Below are 21,257 nucleotides of genomic sequence, written 5' to 3'. Positions count from 1 at the left end.
ACTGAAACAAAAACCAATCCTCCAGCAACATCAGCTTGTCCAGGTCTCATAGACAAGAAATTACTTATGGACAAGGCTGCATGGGATAGGGACCCCTCACACTGCCCCCACCCAACCCAACACCCTCCCTAAATAACGACAACAACCATTTGGGAATAAAGGCAACGGCCGTTTATTGAATGGAATAAATATTAAATAAATAAATAATTTATTTAATAATTTATTAAATAAAATTCCATTAAACCATAAATGTATATAAACTAATAAACTCCATAGACTGTAATGAACTCACCAACTTTAAATAACCACCAGCTGTCCACCCAGAACATTCTGGGTGACCCCCTTTCAATAACCAACCAACACAGCTGCCCACCTGAATCGGTGGCATCCATCAACAACGGCCGTGACAAGGGGAGGGGGGGTGGTTGAGCTCGAATCTTCTTTCTTCGCAGGTTCGCCGGACTGACCCGAGCAACAGCGATGCCTGGTCATATATACCTTCCAAGATTCCCGCTTCCAGACTCGCAGCCAATCCGCAGTCAGCTAACATCTGCCCAGCAACAGCCCTGCAAGAGAAGCTCAGCACCAACGTAAATGGGTAAATATTCATTAACCCTTACTATACTGACCGGTTAATCTGTAAAACCTTTATGTGCTTTAGATAACACCTATGGAAAAAGAGGGGGTGGGGGCAGGGGAGAGGAGCCCATCCCATGTGGCCCCTACGTTACCCTCCTGGGCCTTTTACATGAACAGACACATCAATCACCTCCCACCACCACAAGGGATGGACACACCCCCTCCCACCACACACCAATCGCTTCCCACCACCACAAGGGATGGACACACCCCCTCCCACCACACACCAATCACCTCTCACCACCACAAGGGATGGACACACCCCATACCACCACACACCAATCACCTCTTACCACTACAAGAGATGGACACACCCCCTCCCAACACACACCAATCACCTCCCACTACCACAAGGGATGGACACCCCCCACCACACACTAATCACCTCCCACACCACAAGGGATGGACACACCCCCTCCCACCACACACTAATCACCTCCCACCACAACAAGGGATGGACCCCCCCCACTACACACCAATCACCTCCCACCTACACAAGGGATGGACACCCCCCCTCCCACCACACCAATCACCTCCCACCACCACAAGGGATGGACACCCCCCCACCACACACCAATCACCTCTCACCACCACAAGGGATGGACACACCCCCTACCCCCACACACCAATCACCTCTTACCACTACAAGAGATGGACACACCCCCTCCCAACACACACCAATCACCTCCCACCACCACAAGGGATGGACACCCCCCACCACACACCAATCACCTCCACCACCACAAGGGATGGACACACCCCCTCCCACCACACACCAATCACCTCCCATCACAACAAGGGATGGACACCCCCCACCACACACCAATCACCTCCCACCACCACAAGAGATGGACACACCCCCTCCCACCACACACCAATCACCTCCCACCACCACAACGGATGGACACCCCTCCCCCACCACACACCAATCACCTCTCACCACCACAAGGGATGGACACACCCCCTACCACCACACACCAATCACCTCTTACCACTACAAGAAATGTACACCCCCCTCCCAACACACACCAATCACCTCCCACCACCACAAGGGATGGACACACCCCACCACACACCAATCATCTCCCACCACCACAAGGGATGGACACACCCCCTCCCACGACACACCAATCACCTCCCATCACAACAAGGGATGGACACCCCCCCACCACACACCAATCACCTCCCACCACCACAAGGGATGGACACACCCCTTCCCACCACACACCAATCACCTCTCACCACCACAAGGGATGGACACCCCTCCCCCACCACACACCAATCACCTCCCACCACCACAAGGGATGGACACACCCCCTCCCACCACACCAATCACCTCCCACCACCACAAGGGATGGACACACCCCCTCCCACCACACACCAATCACCTCCCACCACCACAAGGAATGGACACACCCCCTCCCACCACACACCAATCACCTCTCCGTGTGTGATGACTCGCTATACAGGGGCCGAAGTATTGTGAGGTCACGGCTCCGCCCCCTCAATGCAAGTCTATGGGAGGGGGCGTGATGGCTGTCACGCCCCCTCACATAGGCTTGCATTGAGTGATCGGAGTGTGACATCATGAGGGGACACAGCAGTGATGTCACGATATATGTATCGTGAGTCATCACACATGGAGCAAACTTAGCTCGGTGCAGGAGAGATAGCGGGTGTCCCCTGGGGGTCCTTTGGATAGGGAGAAGATGTCTAGAGCAGAGTACCCCTTTAAGGCAATGCTATGTACACAAACAGTTTTAGAAGTTGTCATGTGCCTGTGGAAACCCTCTTCTACCCTTTTCTGTATATAGGGTACTGAAAGCTAACTTGTAAAACTATTTGTGTACAATGCATTGCCCAACACTATAAGGTATAATGAGAGTGTAAGAGTTAAACTTTGCATATTGTGTAGAGATGAGTGATACATTGGTCATGTGATACATTTCCCAGCTAAGCTTCTATGCAGAAGCTTCTGGAAGGCTGTATATCCCAGCTGCTGGACCTTCCCCTGATCGCCAACTTTTCACCTATCCTCTGAATATTTGATAGGTTACAATCTTGGCTACCGACGAAAGTTTCGGCTGACCGGTTGTGGCTTTGTTTGACAGTGGTCACTAGTGATTGTATAGTACAGAACATTTGGGTTAAATGTAGGACACTTGTGAAAAGACGACTCTCTTGTGAGAGAAAACATATTTGTAAATTACTTCTATTTAAAAATCTTAATCATTCTAGTACTTATCAGCTGCTGTATGCTCCGGAGGAAGTTCTTTTCTTTTTGAATTTATTTTCTGTCTGACCACAGTGCTCTCTGCTGCAACTCTGTCTGAGTCAGGAACTGTCCAGAGCAGGAGAGGTTTGCTTTGGGGATTTGCTCCTGCTCTGGACAGTTCCCAAAATGTACAGAGGTGTCAGCAGAGAGCACTGTGAAATTCAAAAAGAAAAGAACTTCCTCTGTAGTATACCGAAGCTGAAGTACTGGAAGGATTAAGATTTTTAAATTTACACACCTGCTTAACTTTCTGGCTCCTGTTGATTTAAAAAACAATTTTTTCAGCGGAGTACCCCTTTAAGGTTAATCAACAAAATGGCCGTAAGTCCTCTATGAGGAGCGTTTCACATATTGAAGCTATGCAATGTGTGAGCTGATTGGGGCAACCAAGGAAAGACCAAATGAGATATTTTAACCAGGCCTGGTGCAAGAATTTCTGCCACCCTAGGTGAAAGCTAATTTTGCCACCCCTTGACCCTGCTTGTTGCTCCGCCCTTTGACACGCCCACCTTACAACTGGGGTGACACATTGTAATAAACCTCTTCCTCATGTAATCTCCTTACTACTGGGGTGACACACTGTAACGAACCTCCTCCTCATGTAATCTCCTTACTACTGGGGTGACAAAGTGTAACAAACCTACTCCTCATGTAATCTCCTTACTTCTGGGGTGACACACTGTAACAAACCTCCTTCTTATGTAATTATCTTACTACTAAGGTGACACACTGTAACAAACCTCCTCCTCATGTAATCTCCTTACTACTGGAGTGACACACTGTAACAAACCTCCGCCTCATGTAATCTCCTTACTACTTTGGTGACACATTGTAGCAAACCTCCTCCTCATGTAATCTCCTTACTACTTTGGTGACACACTGTAACAAACCTCCTACTCATGTAATCTCCTTACTACTGGGGTGACACACTGTAACAAACCTCCTCCACATGCAATCACCTTATTACTGGGGTGACACACTGTAACAAACCTCCTCCTCATGTAATTACCTTACTACTGGGGTGACACACTGTAACAAACCTCCTTCTCATATAATCTCCTTACTACTGGGGTGACACACTGTAACAAACCTCCTTCTCATATAATCTCCTTACTACTGTGGTGGCACACTGTAACAAACCCCCTCCTCATGTAATCTCCTTACTACTGGGGTGGCAAGCTTTTGCTGGATGGGCAGGTCCTTGTGATGCTGGTTAACTTTATTGCTGCGGGCAGGCCCCCGCCCTATCAAGAGTGCGCTCTAGGCGGCTGCCTATTTTGCCTACATAGGCAGAGTCGGCTGTGATTTGAACTCATCTATATCAGTGTTTCCTAATCAGTGTGCCTCCAGCTGTAGCAAAACTACAACTTCCAGCATGCCCGGACAGCCGAAGGCTGTCCGGGCATGCTGGGAGTTGTAGTTTAGCAACAGCTGGAGGCACAGTGGTTGAAAAACCCTTACCTACATGGTTAATGTGTGTAGTACATCTGAGTCTATCTGTGAAATAAATAGAAACAATGGGGCTTTTGATTCCTCACGCTGCAGAACCTTTACATTGCGGATTTCACAGCAAATCTGTGACAAATCTGCATTGTAATCCACGTGTTACTTTCAGATTGGATGCAGATTTAAGGTCAGACTCATCCTACGCATTGCAAAGGGTGGAAGCCATATCTGTGACAAATCTGCGTAATCTATCAGAATTATAAGGTTGGGAAATCTGCAGCGCGCCCTCAGCTACACATGAATTGTTTTCGCTATTTAAACCCATGGGGTTAAACAACACCTATCCATTGGTAGTAGTGAATGAGGTCGAGCTGCAATACCAGATACAACCCGTGGATACATTTTATATCCTATAATCCATGTAAAATAGCACTCTGGGAATTATTATTAATATTATTTTTTTTTATAGTGCAGTATTAGCAATTTTGCAGAGGTTCTTGTGTATGCCTTGTGCTTACCTGTTTTAGCTGATGTAGCAGGCAGGGTATTGGCTCCATGTTGGTTTGCAGTTCCATGTTGGTTTGCAGTCATTCTGTACTGCAGCCTAACATTTCCCATGAATCCTCTTCCTTTGGGTGTTGTGTTTGATCACTGCACCTGGTCATCTAATTAAGCTGTAAGTGCTGGAGTTCACCTGGTAGAGAGAGAACACATAAGTGGGTTAAGGTCAGTTCACATTATGTGCTGTTATAATGCATTTTCCTATTCATGGTTAGTGTTGCTCGCGAATATTCGCAATTCGAATATTATTCGCGAATATCGCATATTCGCGAATTCGCGAATTTCGCGAATATAGCGCTATATATTCGTAATTACGAATATTCGTTTTTTTTTTTTTTTTTCTTCACATCACACATCACAGTGATCACCCCTCTCTGCTTCCAGCTTGTGTGGTGTAAAGAAGGCTGTAATACTACTGTGTGAGACTGGCGCGCAAAACTTCGCATATGCGAAAATTAGCATATGCTAATTTTCGCATATGCGAATTTCCACATATGCTAATTTTCGCATGTGCGTATTTTCGCATACGCGAAAATAAAACGAGGGTATAACGAATATGCGAATATTCGCGAATGTATGACGAATATTCCTCCATATATTCGCGAATATTCGCGAATTCGAATATGGCCTATGCCGCTCAACACTATTCATGGTGTGTATTTTTTTTTAGAGAAACTTTGCCATAAGGCAAAAGTTCTTTGCCCTATGATCACAACGGAGGTGTCTTGTAAAGATTTCAAATCTTTAGGGTGTGTTCATACATTAAATACATTTTAACTACTATATCACCTGATCCCATAGAGAGAGAGAGAGCAGCAGTGTACAGATAGAGCTGGAGGGGAGGTGTATAGCTACTATATATCCTGATCCCATAGAGTTAGCAGCAGTATACAGATAGAGCTGGAGGAGAGGTGTATAACTACTATATATCCTGATCTCATAGAAATATCAGCAGCATACAGACTTGGGTGGGGAGGGGTCTGTGGGTTGGCAGGAGGGGATCTTTAAGTGATGATGTCATCCTGTAGTTCACAGATAGTCAGCTGACCCAGCCTTAGCCAATCATAGATGGAAGGGGAGGTCCAGCTGTTAAAACATAGATTTTACTGTCTTAGATTAAAAAACATGGAAACAAAAACAAAATAACACCTCAAGTGCATTAAAAACAGCATGCCGACGCGTTTCGAGCTTAAAACCAGCTCTTAGTCATGGCAAGGTAACACAATACAGTGGTGGCTTAAATACACTCATAGAAGAAATGAAAGGAATAACACGTGAAAGCCTGCGAGACGCCGGGCAGCAGGTTCAGCGTGTGACGACAGAGACGGTCGTTTTCAGCTGCAGCACATACAAAACCTGATATGGATATTGGTGCCACACCCGGACAAACAGGGCTGCAGTAACCCTGTAATAGCTATATTTTAATCTAAGACAGTAACAGCAACTTACCTGAGAGCGGCCCGCACAGTCCGTGCTCCAGGAACTACCATACAGCCTGAGTCCTTCTGCATTTGTATCCATTGTGGGTGGTGAGCTGAGCACTATTTCATTTTTTCCCCCCATATTTATTAGCCAATCATAGCTCATCTCACACTGAACTGCTCTGGGCTGTGTGTAGCAGAGTGAGGGAGGAAGTTCTCCCCTGTATGGCTTCAGATGATGTCACGCCTGCTGGGGAACGCCCCTTTCCAGTCTGTGAATCTGAAGATTATAACATTTATCAAGATCAGGAGAGGTACTCTTTAAAGGGGTACTCCGGTGGAAATTTTTTTTTTTAATCAACTGGTGCCAGAAACTTAAACAGATTTGTAAATTACTTCTATTAAAAATTCTTAATCCTTCCAGTACTTATTAGCTGCTGAATACTACAGAGGAAATGGTTTTCTTTTTGGAACACAGAGCTCTCTGCTGACATCTCTGTCCATTTTAGGAACTGTACAGAGCAGCATATGTTTTCTATGGGGATTTTCTTCTACTCTGGACAGTTCTTAAAATGGACTCTGGTCAATAAATCCTCTTTTAGTCAATATACCTGTTTGGTCGATCAGCGCCGTGACTCGGATTCTTCTGAAGCCAAATATCTATTGCCATTGACTAAAAGAGGATTTATTGACCAGAATGCAACGCGTTTCGCTGCGCATGTGCAGCGAAACGCGTTGCATTCTGGTCAATAAATCCTCTTTTAGTCAATCTACCTGTTTGGTCGATCAGCGCCGTGAGCCGGATTCTTCTGAAGCCAAATATCTATTGCCGTATCTATCCCGGAGGGCAGCAGACGACCTACCCTATACACCTTTTCCATTGTTGTGTATGCGACTACACAACCACCCAGGGTGAGCAGTTAATTTATATGTTAATCTCACTCTTTGGGTCCAAACAATATTATTCTTACTTCCCTATCTCTAGAGTTCCTAAAATGGCCAGAGATGTCAGCAGAGAGCACTGTGGTCAGACAGAAAGGAAATAAAAAAAAACAAAACAAAAGAACTTCCTCTGTAGTATACAGCACCTGATAAGTACTGGAAGGATTAAGATTTTTAAATAGAAGTAATTTACAAATCTGCCAACTTTCTGGCACCAGTTGATTTGAAAAGAATGTTTTCCAGTGGAGTACCCCTTTAATGATATGGTCAGTTCCTTATCATTGGGATTAGATTGGATAAGGCTTTGCACATATTCAATTTCTTATGCCGATGCCGTTTAACAATTGTAAAATGACGTTCTTAATCTACGTGGAGATACTCTCGGGAGTGCATAGAAGAAATACAACTTTCTGAAGAAGTTCTGAAGGAGGTGACCACCATAAATTAGAGCAATCAGTTGAAGGGTCAGATGGATGTAGTTAAGGCTCTTCTTTCCCATCTCTATAAATTTTTTCCCACCCACACCAAGACCCTTATATTCTGATTACGCTACAAGTGACTCTTATGGAAAATGTCAAGTGGAGACAAGTTCCTTTATGCATATGATGTGGGATTACAATAGTATTAAAATAACACATTCAGCTGTTCATCTCTACATTCCCAATGGTTGACCTTACCAATGAAAATAAATGACAGGTCATACAGTTAACTTAGAATAGAAAAAGAGATGAACAGCAGAGAAGATACAGGGGTCGACAATAACTTAGCCAATCTCACCATAAACAACAACGAGGGGTAATTGATGCATTCAAGTGGTTTCAACCAATGGACGCCAACTTCAGTGCCCTGAGTAAAAATTCTATAGTATCAGGTTCAAAAGAACACGGAGCGCTCCCTGTGTGGAATCAATGTGGAGGTGATCAGGTAGAAAAAAAACTCGCTCACCCGATTCCGTTGTGCTGGAGAGGCACAACGCTCGAAAGGGTGTATATATATCCAAACGACAGCAGCGGCTTCCCAATCTCAGCACACAGCGTGTAAACAATGGAGACAAGGAGAAGAAAGGAAACGGAAGCTGGATTGCGCTGTCACGGACACAGGTTTGATATAAAGTGCACGCAACGCGTTTCAAAACCCAACTGTTTTTTTTTTCCATCAAGCATCAGGTTGTATTGTTCTTGTAAACATTTCCCTTTTCAGGTAATGGCATAAACCTACACCACTACACGGGAGCCCATCGGGATAGGACTACGCGTTTTAAGTCTGTAAGATCAGTAAAGATAAGTCAAAATGTATAGTCCTAACCAGATGTTCCATATGAAGGTAAATCCACTTTTGTTTCCCACATTCATGAAATGACCATGCCATGACGTTGGATGACCTTTAGGTCCCTTATCTTTTCACATATTTAATTTTAGATTTCTAAAATGGGCGCTCTCATTAAAACAATTTTTTGCTATTGCATTCCTTATGGTAAATAAAAATCTTTCTAATGTACTTTGTTTAAAAAAAAATTATGTTTTCTATGTTATATTTGTGTTTAAAAAAGCTGCCACTAGGTGTCTCCCTACTTTTCCAGAGCACATTTCTCCCTATCTTTTGCACAGACTTTGGACTCCTGCTGGTCTGGCAGAAGTCCAAAATCAGGAAATGCGGGAAGTGTGTTCAGCCTTATCCAATCGGAGCTTATCTCACACTGAACTGCTCTGGGCTGTGTGTAGCAGAGTGAGGGAGGAAGTTCTCCCCTGTATGGCTTCAGATGATGTCACATCTGCTGGGGAACGCCCCTTCCCTGTTTGTGAATCTGAAGACTGATGTTACGCCTAGCGCTCCGGGTCCCCGCTCCTCCCCGGAGCGCTCACGGCGTCTTTCTCCCTGCAGCGCCCCGGTCAGTCCCGCTGACCGGGAGCGCTGCACTGTCATGGCCGTTGGGGATGCGATTCGCACAGCGGGACGCGCCCGCTCGCGAATCGCATCCCAGGTCACTTACCCGTCCCGGTCCCCTGCTGTCATGTGCTGGCGCGCGCGGCTCCGCTCTCTAGGGCGCGCGCGCGCCAGCTCTCTGAGACTTAAAGGGCCAGTGCACCAATGATTGGTGCCTGGCCCAATTAGCTTAATTGGCTTCCATCTGCTCCCTGCCTTTATCTGACCTCCTCCCATGCACTCCCTTGCCGGATCTTGTTGCCTTGTGCCAGTGAAAGCGTTTAGTGTGTCCAAAGCCTGTGTACCTGAACTTCTGCTACCCATCCTGACTACGAACCTTGCCGCCTGCCCCCGACCTTCTGCTACGTCTGACCTTGCCTCTGCCTAGTCCTTCTGTCCCACGCCTTCTCAGCAGTCAGCGAGGTAGAGCCGTTGCTAGTGGATACGACCTGGTTGCTACTGCCGCAGCAAGACCATCCCGCTTTGCGGCGGGCTCTGGTGAAAACCAGTAGCCTCTTAGAACCGGTCCACTAGCACGGTCCACGCCAATCCCTCGCTGACACAGAGGATCCACTACCTGGAAGCCGAATCGTGACAGTAGATCCGGCCATGGATCCCGCTGAGGTGCCGCTGCCAAGTCTCGCTGATCTTCCCACGGTGGTCGCTCAGCAATCGCAGCAGATTGCCCAACAAGGACAGCAGCTGTCGCAGTTGACCGCCATGTTACAGCAACTTCTGCCTCTGCTACAGCAGCAACCATCTCCTCCGCCAGCTCCTGCACCTCCTCCGCAGCGAGTGGCCGCTCCTAGCCTCCGCTTGTCCCTGCCGGACAAATTTGATGGGGACTCTAAACTCTGCCGTGGATTTTTGTCTCAGTGTTCCCTGCATATGGAGATGTTGTCGGACTTGTTTCCTTCAGAACGGTCTAAGGTGGCGTTCGTAGTAAGCCTTCTTTCAGGAAAGGCCTTGTCTTGGGCCACACCGCTCTGGGACCGCAATGATCCTGCCACAGCCACAGTCCAGGCCTTCTTCGCTGAACTCCGGAGTGTCTTCGAGGAGCCAGCCCGAGCTTCTTCTGCCGAGACTGCCCTGTTGAACCTGGTCCAGGGTAATTCTTCCGTTGGCGAGTACGCCATACAATTCCGTACTTTTGCTTCTGAACTATCCTGGAATAATGAGGCTCTCTGCGCGACCTTTAAAAAAGGCCTATCCAGTCGCATCAAGGATGTGCTGGCCGCACGAGAGATTCCTGCCAACCTCCAAGAACTCATCCATTTGGCTACCCGCATTGACATGCGTTTTTCTGAGCGACACCAAGAGCTCCGCCAGGAAAAAGACTTAGATCTCTGGGCACCTCTCCCACAGCATCCTTTGCAGTCTTCGCCTGGGCCTCCCGCCGAGGAGGCCATGCAAGTAGATCGGTCTCGCCTGACCCAGGAAGAGAGGAATCGCCGTAGAGAAGAAAATCTCTGTCTTTACTGTGCCAGTACCGAGCATTTCTTGGTGGATTGCCCTATCCGTCCTCCACGCCTGGGAAACGCACGCACGCACCCAGCTCACGTGGGTGTGGCGTCTCTTGGTTCCAAGTCTGCTTCTCCACGTCTCACGGTACCCGTGCGGATTTCTTCTTCAGCCAACTCCTCCCTCTCAGCCGTGGCCTGCTTGGACTCCGGTGCCTCTGGAAATTTTATTTTGGAGTCGTTTGTTAATAAATTCAGCATCCCGGTGACCCGTCTCGTCAAGCCGCTCTACATTTCCGCGGTCAACGGAGCCAGATTGGACTGCACCGTGCGTTACCGCACAGAGCCCCTCCTCATGTCTATTGGACCCCACCTTGAGAGGATTGAGTTCTTCATTCTCCCCAACTGTACCTCTGAGGTCCTCCTCGGTCTGCCTTGGCTCCGGCTTCATTCCCCCACCATTGATTGGACCACCGGGGAGATCAGGAACTGGGACTCTGCCTGCCACAGGAAGTGCCTCTCCCCCCCTCCCAGTCCCGTCAGGCAAGCCTCTGCGCCTCCCTATGGCCCCCGTCCTGGTGTCACACTGCCCCGTGCCAGGCCTCGCCCTCTGCCCTCCCTCCCCATCCCCACTCCTGCTGTACTGCCTGCCGTTGAGGAAACCCTCCATTCTTTCCCGGTGTCCTCATCCCAGGGGAGGCAGTTACCGGACAAAGAGAAGGGGAGACCTAAGGGGGGGGGTACTGTTACGCCTAGCGCTCCGGGTCCCCGCTCCTCCCCGGAGCGCTCACGGCGTCTTTCTCCCTGCAGCGCCCCGGTCAGTCCCGCTGACCGGGAGCGCTGCACTGTCATGGCCGTTGGGGATGCGATTCGCACAGCGGGACGCGCCCGCTCGCGAATCGCATCCCAGGTCACTTACCCGTCCCGGTCCCCTGCTGTCATGTGCTGGCGCGCGCGGCTCCGCTCTCTAGGGCGCGCGCGCGCCAGCTCTCTGAGACTTAAAGGGCCAGTGCACCAATGATTGGTGCCTGGCCCAATTAGCTTAATTGGCTTCCATCTGCTCCCTGCCTTTATCTGACCTCCTCCCATGCACTCCCTTGCCGGATCTTGTTGCCTTGTGCCAGTGAAAGCGTTTAGTGTGTCCAAAGCCTGTGTACCTGAACTTCTGCTACCCATCCTGACTACGAACCTTGCCGCCTGCCCCCGACCTTCTGCTACGTCTGACCTTGCCTCTGCCTAGTCCTTCTGTCCCACGCCTTCTCAGCAGTCAGCGAGGTAGAGCCGTTGCTAGTGGATACGACCTGGTTGCTACTGCCGCAGCAAGACCATCCCGCTTTGCGGCGGGCTCTGGTGAAAACCAGTAGCCTCTTAGAACCGGTCCACTAGCACGGTCCACGCCAATCCCTCGCTGACACAGAGGATCCACTACCTGGAAGCCGAATCGTGACAACTGAACAGAAAATACAGAACAATATCAAGGTAGAAAACTAACAAATAATAAAAATAAAGGCCGGGGGGGGGGGGGGGGGGGTTTATCATGATGGGGGCAGTGACCTGGGAGGATTATAAAATTTAACAAGATCATGAGAGGTACTCTTTAATAATTTTTTTAAGTATAGTGATGGGAAATGTATTTGATTTTTTAAATTATCGGTTAGTGTGGGGAACATGAGGATGATAGGTGTAGTAGTGCAGGGCAGCAGCGGGAAGTAGTCCCTCTAATAAAGTCTCTTGTGTCACGGTAGGTTTGCGGTCTGGCTGGAACCTGTATCTCCCCCTGTGGACCCATGCAACTTTTGAATTTGGCGGTCTGCACAACTAGAGAAGTCCTTGACCTCGGGGTAAACCTATACACAATTCTAAGTTGGTTGCAGGGTTTTTGGACACAGTTCCCTGCTGTAGGACAGTCTCTGATAAACCTATAAGCACTTGAATTGTTGCTAAAGGTTACGGACGCAGTCCAAGTATTCTAGCTCTATAAGGAGGGGCTCACTGTGGTGAATAGACTTGGAAGATTTAGCTGCATTATAATTTCCTATCTCACACCACACAGGTCTGATTTCTGTCAGAAACCACAAAAAGTTCTGTGTTGGCAGAAGAGCCCTTGTACAACTTCTTTCTCCTATGGCTTAAAGGGGTACTTCAGTGGAAAACAATTTTCTTTAAATCTACTGGTGCCAGAAAGTTAAACAGATTTGTAAATGACTTCTATTTAAAAATCTTAACCCCTTGCCGCAAAATGCCATTTCTAAACGGCGCTGCGGCACGGGAGGGTTATGAAGCAAGCTCAGGAGCTGAGGAGCTATCAGCAGCCAGGACCCGCGGCTAATGCCGGACATCGCAGTTCAGGCAGATGTCCGGCATTAACTCTTTAGACGCATCTAAACTCTGTAGATGTGTCTAAAGTGAAAGTTTCAAGGCAACTCAGTCGGGCTGATCAGAACCATCGGTAAAATCGCGATGTCCTGATCAGCTAGGACGCAAAAGAAGGGTGCCTTACCTGCCTCCTGTGCGTCTGATCGGCGATTGTTTGCTCCAAGCCTGAAATCCAGGCTTTCAGCAACCGCCGATAACACTGATCAATGCATTGCAATGCAATGGCAGTGATCAGTGTATTGAATCAAGATGTTATAGTCCCTTATGGGGGCTATAACATTGCAAAAAAAAGTGAAAAAAAATAAAGTTAGTAAAGATGATTTAACCCCTTCCCTAAGAAAAGTTTGAATCACCCCCCTTTTCCCATAAAAAAAACTGTGTAAATAAAAATTAAAATAAACATATGTGGTATCGCTGCGTGCGTTAATGTCTGAACTATAAAGACATACCATTAATATAACCACACGGTCAATAGTGTATGCGGAAAAAAAAATTCCAAAGTCCAAAATAGCGTCTTTTTGGTCCCTTTTTATACCATAAAAAAATTAATAAAAAGTTATAAAAAAGTCTCATCAGAACAAAAATGGTAGCTATAAAAACTCATACCGCCCTGTACGTGGAAAAATAAAAAAGTTATAGGGGTCAGAAGAGGACAATTTTAAAGGTTTAAATTTTCCTGCATGTAGTTATGATTTTTTTCAGAAGTACGACAAAATCAAACCTATATAAGTAGGGTATCATTTTAACCGTATGGACCTACAGAATAAAGAGAAGGTGTCATTTTTACTGAAAAATGTACTGCGTATAAACGAAAGCCCCCCAAATTTTTTTTCTTCCATTTTGTCGCACAATGATTTTTTTTCTCTATTTCATCGTAGATTTTTGGGAAAAATGACTGATGTCATTACAATGTAGAATTGGTGGCGCAAAGAATAAGCCATCATATGTATTTTTAGGTTCAAAATTGAGAGGGTTATGATTTTTAAAAGGTAAGGAGGAAAAACCCGAAAGTGCAAAAACAGAAAAATGCTGAGTCCTTAAAGGAGTAGTCCAGTAGTGAACAAGTGGTGAACAACTTATCCCCTATCCTAAGGATAGGGGATAAGTTTGAGATCGCAGGGGGTCCGACCGCTGGGGCCCCCCGCGATCTCCTGTATGGGGCCCCGGCAGCCCACGCGAAGTGGGCGTGTCGACCCCTGCACGAAGCGGCAGCCGACACGCCCCCTCAATACAACTCTATGGCAGAGCCGGAGCACTGCCTTCGGCAATCTCCGGCTCTGCCATAGTGATGTATTGAGGGGCGTGTCAGCCGCCGCTTCGTGCGGGGGTCGACACCCGATGTCTGGCCGGAGAGCCTGGCCCCCGTACAGAGAGATTGCAGGGGGTCCTAGCGGTCGGACCTCCTGCGATCTCAAACTTATCCCCTATCCTTAGGATAGGGGATACGTTTTTCACCACTGGACTACCCCTTTAAGTGGTTAATCCTTCCAGTACTTATCAGCTGCTGTATGCTCCAGAGGAAGTTCTATTCTTTTTCAATTTCTTTTCTGTCTGACCACAGTGCTCTCTGCTGACACCTCTGTCAGTGTCAGGAACTGCCCAGAGAAGGAGCAAATCCCCATAGCAAACCTCTCCTGCTCTGGACAGTTCCTGACATGTACAGAGATGTCAGCAGAGAGCACTGTGGTCAGACAGAAAAGAAATTCAAAAAGAAAAGAACTTCCTGTGGAGAATACAGCAGCTGATAACTACAGAAAGGATTAAGATTTTTAAATAGAAGTCATTTACGAATCTGTTTAACTTTCTGGTACCAGTTGATTTAAAAATAAAAATAAAAACAGCTTTTCACCAGAGTACTCTTTTGACAACTCTCCCTCTTGCTGTAGAAACTGCTGTAAGAGGGAGAATTGTTAAGCCAGATCAGATAGAATTGATTAGGATATGATTGTAGAGATGGATACTAGAGATGAGCGAACTTACAGTAAATTCGATTCGTCACAAACTTCTCGGCTCGGCAGTTGATGACTTTTCCTGCATAAATTAGTTCAGCTTTCCGGTGCTTCGGTGGGCTGGAAAAGGGGGATACAGTCCTAGGAGACTCTTTCCTAGGACTGTATCCACCTTTTCCAGCCCACGGGAACACCTGAAGGCTGAACTAATTTACGCAGGAAAAGCCATCAACTGCCGAGCCGAGAAGTTCGTGACGAATCGAATTTACTGTAAGTTCGCTCATCTCTAATGGATACCCTCACAGCATGGACTGGAGATAGTTTTTGGGTAAAGCCTCCAGAAACGCCACGCTGCTGTGATCATCTTTGACTGACCAAGAGCTGACTCAGGTTGTGATTTAGCAACTCACAACAGTATTAGAAATTTTCTGACAGAGCCAGGGCTACGCTAACTTGCTGCACAACAGGCTTTGCTGGCAGGGAAACACACTAAACTAAGCCTAGACCAGTGGTCTTCAACCTGCGGACCTCCAGATGTTGCAAAACTACAACTCCCAGCATGCCCGGACAGCCAACGGCTGTCCGGGCATGCTGGGAGTTGTAGTTTTGCAACATCTGGAGGTCCACAGGTTGAAGATCACTGGCCTAGACCTTCGCCTTCTCACATGGCCTACCCAGGACTGGTGAGGAGAAGAAGGACAACTGATTTAGACTAGACTGGTTCCTGGATGGACTTTTGGCAGGAACGTCCCTCAGAACATTTTTATTGCAGCGTACTTTTGGCGGGACCATTATATGGTCACTGTCATTTCAAAAAACTTGCCTCCTCTATAAAGACTTTATGTGATTCCTAAAATTACTAGTGTTGAGCGGCATAGGCCATATTCGAATTTGCGATATTTCGTGAATATATGGCCGAATATTCGTCATATATTCGCTAAATTCGCATACCCATAATATTCGCGTTAATTTTCGCATAGGGGAAAACAATTTCGCATATACGAAACTTTTACATGTGCGAAAATTAACATAAACGGAAATTCGCATATACGAACATTCACACAAGAGAAAAATTCGCAAAAACAAAAACGCGCATATGCGAAAATATACATGGGAGAAAATTCGCATATAACAAAATTAACAGGGAATTAGTATAACGAAAACTCGCAGATGCGAACATCTATACAAGAGAAAATTCGCATAAACAAAATGTGCGAAAATGTACATGGGAGAAAATGCGCAATTAAGAAAATTAACAGGGAATTAGGGTAACGAAAACTCGCATATGCGAACATCTATACAAGAGTAAATTCGCATAAAACAAAATGCGTGTATGCGAAAATGTACATGGTAGAAAATTCGCTTATAAGAAAAGTAACACAAAATTAGTATAAAACGGAAATTCGCATATGCGGACATGTACATGAACCGAAAATTCATATATAAGAAAATTCGCATGTGTGAAAACTAGCATATGCAAAAATTAGCATAAGCGAAAATTCGCATATGCAGAAATTCGTACGCCAGTCTCACACAGTAGTATTAGGAAGCAGAGAGGGATGTGTACTGCGATGTGTACTGCGCAAAAACGAATATTCGTTATTGCGAATATATTGTGCTATATTCACGAATATTCGTGAATTCGCAAATATGCGATATTCGCAAATAAAATTCGAATTTTCGAACTTCTGTAAATCCATAAATGACTTTTTACCCCAGAAAAAAAACAGCTCTAAAGTTTTGACCACTAGGTGTCTCCCTTCTCTGCTATCTCCTGTCCACTGCCTGTTTTTAGGTTTAAAATGTCTCTAGTAACAGACACAGGAAGTGAGGTCAGTGCTTTGCATAGAAATAAAATTTTGTGCCTTTAAAAAAGTGTCCAACAGAGCTCCATGTAACCATCCGTTACTGCTAGTTCAGCCAGATAATTCTCAATGTGATTGGCCCACCGATGGGCTCCATACTGTAAGCCGCTGATCACTTTTAATAATCAAAACTGCTGGAAATTGCTCAGAGATTTTCAATTATTTTGTAGAATCAGTTCTTAGTGTCTTCTTGTAACGAGTAGATAAAAAAAAAAAAAACCTTTAATTTTAATTCTCTTTTACTGTAAGTCGTGTTCTCAGGAGAGATCAATAGACGTTAATTTGTTGCACCTGTCAGCTGTTTACTTAACACTATTTCACGTCAATGATTTTCTGTTATCTTTTGAAGTATCCAAACAGCTGAAAAAATGCGGCATCGCCTCACCGGAAAACTCCAATATATCCGAGAAGGTGGCGACATCATATATACGGATCAGTGAATTCATTAGAATTAACAACTCCAGGGTGCTGCATTACTACTGCACACAGGCCATTTCTGGAATAGCAGCGCGGCCCCATTCACTTGACTGTAATACCAGACACAGCCTATAGAGATCAATGGAGCTGTTTCTGAACAACATATATATATATATATCTGACATAATATTCATTTATTATGTTATGCAATATCTAACCCTTTAGTCAGAGGCTAAACTACCGAGGGTGCAGAACAGTAAGATGTGGGACCTGGGACCTGAGGCTTCTCTTTTGCTGTATACTGTAGAACAGTAGTCTGCACTATTATGTCTACTCCAAAAAGTATATGTTGCATTGTGTTTTTCTCCTGATGTAAGTGAGTTGGAAACATCATTTTCTGTTTGGCATACAGTAGAATTAGTTTTTTTTAGTATCCTTTATTATTTTTATGATATGATATACAGCAACACGAAATGCACCCAGCATAATGTGCTTAATATCTATGTACTATGACATCACTGTGTTTATTAGCATTGTACTGTGACATCACTGTGTGTATTATCCCTGTACTGTGACATCACTGTGTATTATCCCTGTACTGTGACATCACTGTGTATTATCCCTGTACTGGGACATCACTGTGTATTATCCCTGTACTGTGACATCACTGTGTGTATTATCTCTGTACTGCGACATCACTGTGTGTATTATCCCTGTACTGTGACATCACCATGTTTATTTTCCCTGTACTGTGACATCACCATGTTTATTATCACTGTACTGCGACATCACTGTGTATTATCCCTGTACTGCGACATCACTGTGTATTATCCCTGTACTGTGACATCACTGTGTGTATTATTCTTATACTGTGACATTACAGTGTTTATTATTTACGTACTGTGACATCACTGTGTGTATTATCCCTGTACTGTGACATCACTGTGTATTATCCCTGTACTGTGACATCACTGTGTGTATTATCCCTGTACTGGGACATCACTGTATATATTATCCCTGTACTGTGACATCACTGTATATTATCCCTGTACTGTGACATCACTGTGTGTATTATCCCTGTACTGTGACATCACTGTGTGTATTATCCCTGTACTGTGACATCACTGTGCATATTATCCCTGTACTGTAACATCACTGTGTATATTATCTCTGTACTGTGACATCACTGTGTGTATTATCCCTGTACTGGGACAGCACTGTGTGTATTATCCCTGTACTGTGACAGCACTGTGTGTATTATCCCTGTACTGTGACATCACTGTGTATATTATCCCTGTACTGTGACATCACTGTGTATATTATCCCTGTACTGTGACATCACTGTGTATATTATCCCTGTACTGTGACATCACTGTGTATATTATCTCTGTACTGTGACATCACTGTGTATATTATCTCTGTACTGTGACATCACTGTGTATTTTTTCCCTGTACTGTGACATCACTGTATATTATCCCTGTACTGTGACATCACTGTATATTATCCCTGTACTGTGACATCACTGTGTGTATTATCCCTGTACTGTGACATCACTGTGTGTATTATCCCTGTACTGTGACATCACTGTGTGTATTATCCCTGTATTGTGACATCACTGTGTGTATTATCTCTGTACTGTGACATCACTGTGTATATTATCCCTGTACTGTGACATCACTGTGTATTATCCCTATACTGTGACATCACTGTGTGTATTATCCCTATACTGTGACATCACTGTGTGTATTATCCCTGTACTGTGACATCACTGTGTGTACTATCCCTGTACTGTTACATCACTGTGTGTATTATCCCTGTACTGTGACATCACTGTATGTATTATCTCTGTACTGTGACATCACTGTGTGTATTATCCCTGTATTGTGACATCACTGTGTGTATTATCTCTGTACTGTGACATCACTGTGTGTATTATCCCTGTACTGTGACATCACTGTGTGTATTATCCCTGTACTCTGACATCACTGTGTGTATTATCTCTGTACTGTGACATCACTGTGTGTATTATCCCTGTACTGTGACATCACTGTGTGTATTATCTCTGTACTGTGACATCACTGTGTGTATTATCCCTGTACTGTGACATCACAGTGTATATTATCCCTGTACTGTGACATCACTCTGTATATTATCCCTGTACTGTGACATCACTGTGTGTATTATCCCTGTACTGTGACATCACTGTGTATATTATCCCTGTACTGTGACATCACTATATATTAACCATGTACAATCACTGTGTTTATTATTCCAGTACTGTTACATTGCAGTTTTTTTTAAATATACAAGAAAGTGACATTGCTGTGTTTTCTATCCCTGTACTGTGACATCACTGTTTATTATTCCTGTACAATGACATCACTGTGTTTATTTTCCATGTACTATGGCATATTGTGTTTATCATCATAATACTATGACATCACTGTTAATTTTCCTGTACTGTGACATCAGAAACTGCATTTGGCTGATTGGGTGAAGAAATTAAAAACACCACAATATCAGGTTAAAACCCCTGGGCCATTTAAAGACTTCAGAAGAGACAATGAACAGGATGCCAACTGTATGAGCGAAGTCCTAGAAAATAGACCAGACTGACCAGTATGGAAGTACAGGGGCCTCAAACCAGTATGTTACTAAATCGCCCCCTTTGTAACCCATGCAGATTACATCTTCTTTAGGAGCCAAAACCAGCTCACAAAGTGTAATTCTGTGACCTGCTGGACCGATGGTAAGAGGATGAATGGTCAGTCATGAGGCCTCTGTGGGGAGGCACAATGTTAGAATTTGGGGCTCAGAAAAACCAAGCGCCCTTATCAAGCACATGAGGGAATCACCCAAAGTATTGAGCAGGAGCAAAGTCTACTCTTCCTTCTTTTATGCTGAGGATCCGGTCACTGGCTGCACCTAGCTGGACATGTTTTGGAAAAGCCTGTGCCACAGAAAGAAGAACATCTGCCAAACGTCACCAGCAGGATCGTCACATTTCTATTTGGATCTTTGCCGATACCTTAACGAAACTGTACTGGAACGTTGGTTGGGCCGCACCGAAACAATTTACCAATGTTGCACTGGCCTCCATGATCACCAAATCCAACACCCTGCAACTTCTTACTGTGAGGGCCACAATAAAGGGGTACTCTGCCCCTAGACATCTTATTCCCTATCCAAAGGATAGGTGATAAGATGTCTGATCGCGGGGGTTCCGCTGCTGGGGAACCCTGCGATCTCGGCTGCGGGACACAGACATCCAGTGTACGGAGCGAACTTTGCACCATACTGGATGTCTGGCGATGTGGGGCGAAGGCTCATGATGTCACAGCTATGCCCCGCTCGTGAAGTCACGGCCACGCCCCCTCAATGCAAGTCTATGGGAGGGGGCGTGATGGCCTCCCAGCCATAGGATCTGACCGACCTGGGACAAGACATCCCTGACACAGTAGAGTCCATGATGGAGGGAGACTTACCAAAACCTGTCCAGAGGAAAAGTTGCCCAGTTGCCCATAGCAACCAATCACCTTGCTTCTTTCATTTTGCACAGGTTTTGATAAATCTCCCCCCCATATTATCACAGAACTGGACTACCCCCTAGACATCTGTCAGTCATCAATAACAATCACTTTGAACATTCGTAGTGTATAGATAAACCTTACCTAGATAGATGCCTTTTTTCATGTTGATAAATTTGCGCTGTATTCCGAGGCTGTCATTTTGCTCCGTCCTTTTTCAATCACCCTGTATTTGATGCCTTATTTCTGCATTCGTGTCAGTACAGGTAGAATGGAATAAAGGAAGAAGAGTTACCCTCACTATAGGTAGGGGGCAGTATTACTCCACCACTCACGGAAGGCACGGAGAGATTAGCGCTGTTATGAGATGGGGCAGAGGTTTGGCCACTGAATAGAAATGCTTTATTATCCCAGGTACAGCATTGTGTCATGCCTGAAATGTTATGTTCCATTTT

The 21,257-nt window shown here is 45.5% G+C and overlaps 1 long non-coding RNA gene across 1 annotated transcript; it reads right to left on the bottom strand.

The window, feature by feature from the left end:
• Nucleotides 1–385: 385 nt before the first annotated feature.
• LOC130295757 (uncharacterized) lies at nt 386–21,051 on the bottom strand. Its single transcript, XR_008848978.1, has 3 exons — nt 20,947–21,051; nt 4,879–5,054; nt 386–566 (listed from the first exon to the last, which is right to left on the bottom strand). It is a non-coding gene; the product is annotated as an uncharacterized LOC130295757 (long non-coding RNA).
• Between the last annotated feature and the right edge of the window lie 206 nt (nt 21,052–21,257).

Source organism: Hyla sarda, chromosome 11, assembly GCF_029499605.1.
Source record: "Hyla sarda isolate aHylSar1 chromosome 11, aHylSar1.hap1, whole genome shotgun sequence".
Lineage (NCBI taxonomy): Eukaryota > Metazoa > Chordata > Amphibia > Anura > Hylidae > Hyla > Hyla sarda.
The sequence above is the reverse complement of the archived record's forward strand: the minus strand, read 5'-3'. Positions and strand labels throughout refer to the sequence as shown.